Consider the following 7558-nt stretch of genomic DNA (forward strand, 5'->3'; position numbering starts at 1 on the left):
AGGCAGCAAAGGGGGCTAATTAGGAATGTTCATGAAAGGATTTGCTCCCTCTTTTGTCTTTGGGGCTCAGATGGCAAAACCTCACATTCTCCCAACAAGACATTTACACTCCATGATCATGGACAGAGTGTGACTGAGTTTAATCAGATGGGAAAACATACCCCTTACTCTCTGAACTATGAGGCTTTTGTTCATGTTTACATGTAAACATCTACAGTTCAGACATCTTGAGTATATTTTAAGATCACCCGGTGGAGGAGCTTGTGATTCAGTCAACATACCATGTCAAAGAACATTATTATTAACATAAATTGCCTAAACATAAGAGCACTATGTCTGTTCAAGATCTGAGATGGCAGAAAGGTGGCTGTGCATGAATAAGAGATCTTTTCATTATTTCAATTTAAAAAAAAAGGGGGGGGGGAGGGGGGATGAGAGTACACCTATGTTTTTGCAAAACAGGCAACCTATGGAAAGTATCCAGCCATGAAGAAAAAAAAAGTTTCCAACTTAATTTTATTTTGTGAACATGAAACATTTGAGATGCTGGTTCATTAAAACCATGCCAGTGAAAAACCTCTTCGATAAAAAGTGAAAGTGGGAGAACAAGGAACAGCAAAGGTGGAACCTATTTCACCTCAAATTTCAGAATGTCATTCAGTAATATATATAAAAAAAAAAACTAAATAAAAAAAAATAGCATAAAAATCAACATTTATATGTATAGTGCCTAAAGTCACCATACCCCTTTGATATGACTATTGATATTATATATATTATATATATACCTGTGTGTGTGTGTGTGTGTGTGTGTGTGTGTGTGTGTGTGTGTGTGTGTGTGTGTGTGTGTGTGTGTGTGTGTGTGTGTGTGTGTGTGTGTGTGTGTGTGCTTTTGTTTATATTACATTGTGGGGACCAAATGTCCCCATGATGTAATATAAACCTGAGTTCACCTACATCGTGGGGACCAGCCAGCGGTCCCCACAATGTAAATGGGTTTATAAATCATATAGAATGAGTTTTTGTGAAAAAGTAAAAGTTTGCACAGTTTCCTGTGAGGGTTAGGTTTAGGGGTAGGGGCAGGGTAGGGGGATAGAATGTACAGTTTGTTCAGTGTAAAATGCATTGAAGTCTATGGAAAGTCCCCACAATTCACAAAAACAAACATGTGTGTGTGTGTGTGTGTGTGTGTGTGTGTGTGTGTGTGTGTGTGTGTGTGTGTGTGTGTGTGTGTGCTTGCGTGTGTGTAAATTATCCTGAACAATCCATTCAAGCATTCTCATGGAATGAAAAATCTTCAAAGGAAATGAAAAGCCTTTGGAGGCATGCTGAAATGCTGTATCTGCTGCTGATGCTGAGGAGGGAGACACATACCGCACTAGACAACATCAAGATTGACTGCATACATATGGGGTTCAAAGCAGAATGGCAAAAAGAGCAGCCCAGGCATGTGGATTTTATGCCTTTTTTACCACTATAACAGATGCACATCCTGATTTTGCTGAGTTAAACTTGTTCCTGGATCACCATATTTTGTTGATCCAGGAACAACATTCCTGTTCGAAAATTTAATCCTAACTGTATCCCTACCTCTAAACCTAACCCTACCCATACGTTCTCCCTAAAATCAGAGGGAAATGATAGGTGAATAACACTGATATAGAAGCACCTAACCCTGGTTGTAAACCTCAACTTGACATAAACCGAAAACTTGTCCTTCAAATCTGATTGGTTGATTGGAATGTTGTTTCAGGAACAACAAAGATGTTGATCCAGGAATCAAGTTCTGCATAACAGAGAGGAGACTTGTGACACTTTACATTTCTTCAAATCACAAACAAGATTATGATACTCATTCAAAATATATAGGCCGTAGGGATCCCTAAAAAAGGACTGCAATCACTTTGTGAGAAAAGTAATATTTTCTTTTCCTGTCTAAATCTAAAATTTATGGGAACGTTTATTTTATCTATAGATTGTTTCTCGAAACCTGAAATTAAACATTAAAATCTTCAGTAGCATTTATTATAAAACAGTTTAAACATTTTTCTTCAAAAGTTTGGGGTTGGCAAGATTTTTTTAATGTTTATAAAAGAAGCCTTGTATTTATTTGATCAAAAATACAGTAAAAACAATAGTAATTGTGAAATATAATTAATTTAAAAACGGTATTCAATTTTAATCTATAATATTTTAATATAATGAATTCCTGTAATGGCTGCTGAAAATTCATCTTCAGTGTCACATGATCCTATATGCTGATTTGCTGCTCACAAAACTGATGAAAGCTGTTGTGGTGCTTAACATTTTTGTGAAAACCGTGATCCTTTTTTTTTCTTTTTTTCAGGATTCTTTGATTAATAGAAAGTTCAAAAGAAAAGCATCTATTTCAAATAATGTAAAAATCTGTAAAATAAAAATTATTACTGTAAAAATTACTGTCACACTATCACTGCAGAATAATCATTGAATGAAATGCTGAATAAAATGCTTCAATATACATTCAAAAATATTTATCATTACACTGATACTGAACTAATAGTCAGGTGAATAAACCTTGTTGTTCAAATCCTCTAGTACAAAGTATATTAACAGACTCCTACACTGACAAAGGATAGCAGCAGCTTCACTACAGGGTGCGAAAAGGCCCCCGTAAGACAAATCGGATACATCTGCTCAGTAAAGCATTCAAATGGGTTCAAGAGCAGCTAATTAGCATCAAAATCTGCCAAAAGCTTCCTAACACCATGCACACAGATTTACACAGGCCTATCTGAGCAAAATCTTCTCCATAATGACTCATGTATTTTTTAAAATATATCATGTTTGTAAAGCTAAAAAGACTTGAAAATGAAAATAATGGAATAATGGGGCGTAACATGCAAAAATAACAGATGCATTAAGAGCGCCGGACGCCTCAGGCGAACTAGCACTGACCCAGTGACAGTGATCTTTGCCTGGTCACTCATGCAGTTAACGCAAAACAAACTTTGCTAAATAATTCAAAAAGAGCATAAGTAATGCACAGCGTTGAGGGATTCTCTCATACGCCCCGATGCACAGCGTTTGTTATGTACTCAGCCCAATGAGAAGTGTCATTATCCAAAGACCATCAGCCTTTGTCAAGTTCCTTGACATGGTGGTGAGAGGAAACAAAGGGGTCAGATGAAGCCATCGCTCTGTCTTCTGCCTCACCGTCCTCATTGAGAAGGCACTCTGAGTAATGGAGAGTCTGATCAGCACATGGAGCACTGAACCCCCTCCCCCACTACGCCACGGGAGGCTTTATAAGACCTCTGATGGTCACGCAATGGCAAAAAGGTGGCATGTTCCATTTAAACCAGTTTACATTGTGGGTATTACAATATTATTATTTCAAGAAAAAAACATTAAGACTAAATGCAAGCAAATAATATTAGCATGTTTTAACTGTTCTAAAAAGTTCCAGAAAATAAACAAAAAGATAAGGCAGCGGCTATTTGCATTAAGTGAAAATAGCAACATATTCTAAGTGACAATAGCAGCATTTTCTTAGTGATATGCTATTTACACTAGATGAAAATAGTAAAAAGTATAATTTTTTTGCAATAAGAGTAAATAGTAATTAGATACTATTTGCATCTCAGTATTTTTGTACATTAACAGGATTGCAATAATATCATAGTGTAAATGATTACATTTATTAAAATTATTAAATGGATGCTGCCTTATTGGGATAATAAAACCCTCCCTACACCCTCCCCTGAGTGGCCCAACCAGACATTGGTGGGCGGAGCTAGTGTAAATAGCATTTGCCAAAAAGGGCCGCTATTTGCACTTAGCGTAAATAGACACCCCAAAAAGACAAATCCAGAAACACAGAAACATTACATGTAGCGCAATCCATTAACATGATCCAAGAGATTCAAAACACACGAGAGTGACAAGATCCAACATTCCCGTGACATTCCTCCAGCCTGCATCATACCGTCAGATTACAACCCTCATACTTCAGCAATAATGACCCATATAACACTAAATGCTTACATACACATGTCATTAGAAGGTCTTAAATAACACCTTTCGGTTTCTCGGCTGGCCCATCTGGAGAAACACCTGCCCCGACTCTAACATGTTATCATAGAGGTGTTCAACTGTTTCTTGGGGTCAAAGGATATGTACATATGTGGGCCTTCCTGTCACAAGTTTCTATAAGGAAATGTATCCACTCAAACAGTGTGGAATCCACAAATCAGGTGAAGCTAATCCATCAAGCGCTAATGGGATGTCAGATTCCTCCATCACACACACAAAGCAGAGATATTAGCAGGGCTCAATTTTTGAATTTATAACATGAGTATTTTATATTTTTTAAATATTTTATTATAAGGTATTTTTAATACAAAATTTGAATTATATACTGACCCATACAGATACTGTATGTCTGAACAACAAATTTTTTTTTGTGAGGTTACAGTGGAAACTAAAAGGGTAAGTAAAATAAAAATTTAACCTCCTTGTTAGAACTCCCATGCAGGCATACCTGGGTTCAAGTCCCGCTTAGATCAGGCGGTTAGCACATTAGGTTGCACATTTAATTCTCACCCTTTGCTGAAAATAAAGACAAGATTGAACATCACTCTAAAAAATGCTGGGTTAAAAACAACCCAAGTTGGGGTTGTTTTAACCCAGCAGTAGGGTTAAATGTTTGCCCAACCTGCTGGGTAGTTTTACTTAACCCAACTATTGTTTAAAAATTACAGTATTGCTTACTTAAAATGAACCCAAAATATCTTGAAAATTAACATTTATTAATTAATTTCATTTTAGATTCATTTTAAGTCAGCCATATAGTCATTTTCAAACAATGGTTGGGTTAAAAAAAACTACCCAGCAGGTTGGGCAAACATTTAACCCAACTGCTGGGTTAGTCCATTTTCAACCCAACTTGGGTTGTTTTTAACCCAGCTTTTTTTGGGGTGTATTTTAAACACAATCTACAACTACAGTCTGTGTCTCAGATTTACAAAGGTTTACCCCTTTGTATCACGCAAACAGCTCATGATGCAAATCTCTTCAGTTCAGATGTAGAGAAAATACATAAGCCAATGCATGAGCTGGTCTTGATTTACACTGCCCCAACTCAGATATAGTGAACCCAAGAGGCCTAATGGACGATAAATCTTATGCGTGGGCACTAAGATTTAAAAAACTAAGACAAATGCATTTTTCACGCTGGTGAGGACCCTTTCATCTGTTAAACATTTTCTTCTTGAATTCATTGTTCTGACCGTGTCCCTTCAACCAAGACTGCAGCCCCACCACAAAATCAGACAGTCTACAGATGGGCTTTAGACACACATCACTGTATAATTCCATTCTTCCTATGCATGTTTGCAGGAGACAATGCATTTCCTTTGCACCCGACTGGACCAGACTACAGGCTTTAGTTTAATTTAACATCGAAAACTGCTTTACAAACGTACTACATGAATTTGAAACAATATTGGTATAAGCTTAATATAAGCTTAAATACATTAACTTTATGCAATAGTTAAGGTTTCTCGGGTAAGAATAATATCCACATGCTACATACATCTTTAACATTTCAATTATAAATGTTAATATTAATTCAAGCATTATGATCTAATATTAACTATCAATATTAGCTATCAATGAATCAATGATATAAATTATACATTAAAAATAATGAAATGATACATACAATACATTAAAAATAATGAAATGATACATACAATAATACTTAGTAGTAGTAGAATGCACAACAATAATAAATGTGATCAAATAAACATTAATAAATGCTCTAAAATATTGCTTATGTTATCTAATGCATCAACTAATGCTAATGTACAAGTATTGAATACTACTGCAAAGCATTACCATGATATAATTTATTTTGAAGGAGAAGAAAACGATGGTACAAGTCTATGCTTTACTACAGTACTTTCACTTTGCATTGTCTGAAATGGTCTCAGTCGCTGTGATGTCATCAGGGCTTTCCCAGTGAGAAAGCGCTTTCCACCTCAGTGGAAATGTTTTCTCCTATCTGATATGAAAGGAAGCTCAGCTCATAAGTAACTCGATGGATTTCCTCTCACTGCTAAATGAGAATAGTTCACAGTGTACCTTCCTCTTGTGTCCTTGGCTGCCTGTGTTGAGTCTGTACTCACACCCCCCACACAGACTACAGATAAAATGTGTTTCAGACTATTTTTTGCACTGAAAAAGACTGTGGAAATGAGCACGTCATTTATCTTCTCCACCAAAACGCAGGTGCATTACAGCTAAATGAGAATATGCATCGTCCCTTGAAAGAGAAAAACAGCAATCAAAGGGCCATTTTCATAAAAAGGTCATTGAAATGAGAAGACGTCATTTGCCTGGTTGGTCAACATTAGTGATTTGCTGTAAGCCAAAACACATTAAACATACATTTTTACATTACATGCTGTATTATAATATCAAGGATTTTTGTGACCTAGATATTGCATATCCACTACAAAACTACATTAAGATCTACAGAGAACAAACGGAAAGAACCAGTGTATGCGTACACACTGTGAACTAACCACTCCTACAAGCACAGCAAACACAAAGCAGCACACAAAGCTCTATCTAGGTATGGGTTCATATCAAATTCATAAAATCAACCCCATTTCTAAATAAAAATGCACTGCCGTATCCATGCACCTGCTGCACATTTTTAATATGAAATATTATAGATCCATTGTTGTGCATGTATTCACACTAGTGGATGCAAGAGTGCCTTATTGCGGATTAGTTCCATATAATATAATACAAATGCATGACACTGAACATTCTTGGCATTGAATCAGGGTGGGCAGGGAGGGTCACTCCTGACCTTTTATGAATGCAGTGCATGACAGGTCGCCACTAGCATTTGACAGAATGTCAAAATACACAAATTTAATGAGCATGGAATATAACGCACTTATTTGGCCAGCACTGTGTTTAAGACATGCACAGATAATGCATCATTTACAGAGAGCTGAATTTGTATGTTTAAATGCATAGTGTAAATATCAATGAAAAAGAACTGTAGAACTGTTTGACAGGATGACCATTTGTTTGACCTTTGAAAATGGCATACTTTTGCACACCTTACTAGTTTAGGTTAAGTTTAACACCATATATGCACTGTTATTCATCAAACTATATGACAACAACAATTGTTTTAAAAAGTCAAATAAATTTATAAAAAAAAAAAATAAAGTTGAAGAAATAAATAAATAAAATACAGTCAAGAATAACACTATGGTATTTTGCTGACTGTATCCTGTTTTATAGATCCTATAATGTAAATAAACAAACCTATTTAGCTAATCTGTTTGTCACTGTAAAATGTACTGATAACAAAACGATAATACAATAAAAAGCCACATGATAATTTATAGTTCATCAAACTAGCTCTTCAGCAACAGTAGTCAATAGTAATATAAACACATAGCAGTGTTACCCACACAAAGACAAAACATCAGGCTATCATACAACACTCAAATAATATAATAAACTTGAACCAAATAACCTAAAACGCAAC

The 7558-nt window shown here is 35.8% G+C and overlaps 1 protein-coding gene across 1 annotated transcript in view; it reads right to left on the reverse strand.

Annotated features, from left to right (window-relative positions):
• Positions 1-7558, reverse strand: part of lypd6 (LY6/PLAUR domain containing 6) — a 28178-nt gene that overhangs the window by 19751 nt on the left and 869 nt on the right. The window lies entirely within an intron of this gene.

Source organism: Chanodichthys erythropterus, chromosome 14 (assembly GCF_024489055.1).
Source record: "Chanodichthys erythropterus isolate Z2021 chromosome 14, ASM2448905v1, whole genome shotgun sequence".
Lineage (NCBI taxonomy): Eukaryota > Metazoa > Chordata > Actinopteri > Cypriniformes > Xenocyprididae > Chanodichthys > Chanodichthys erythropterus.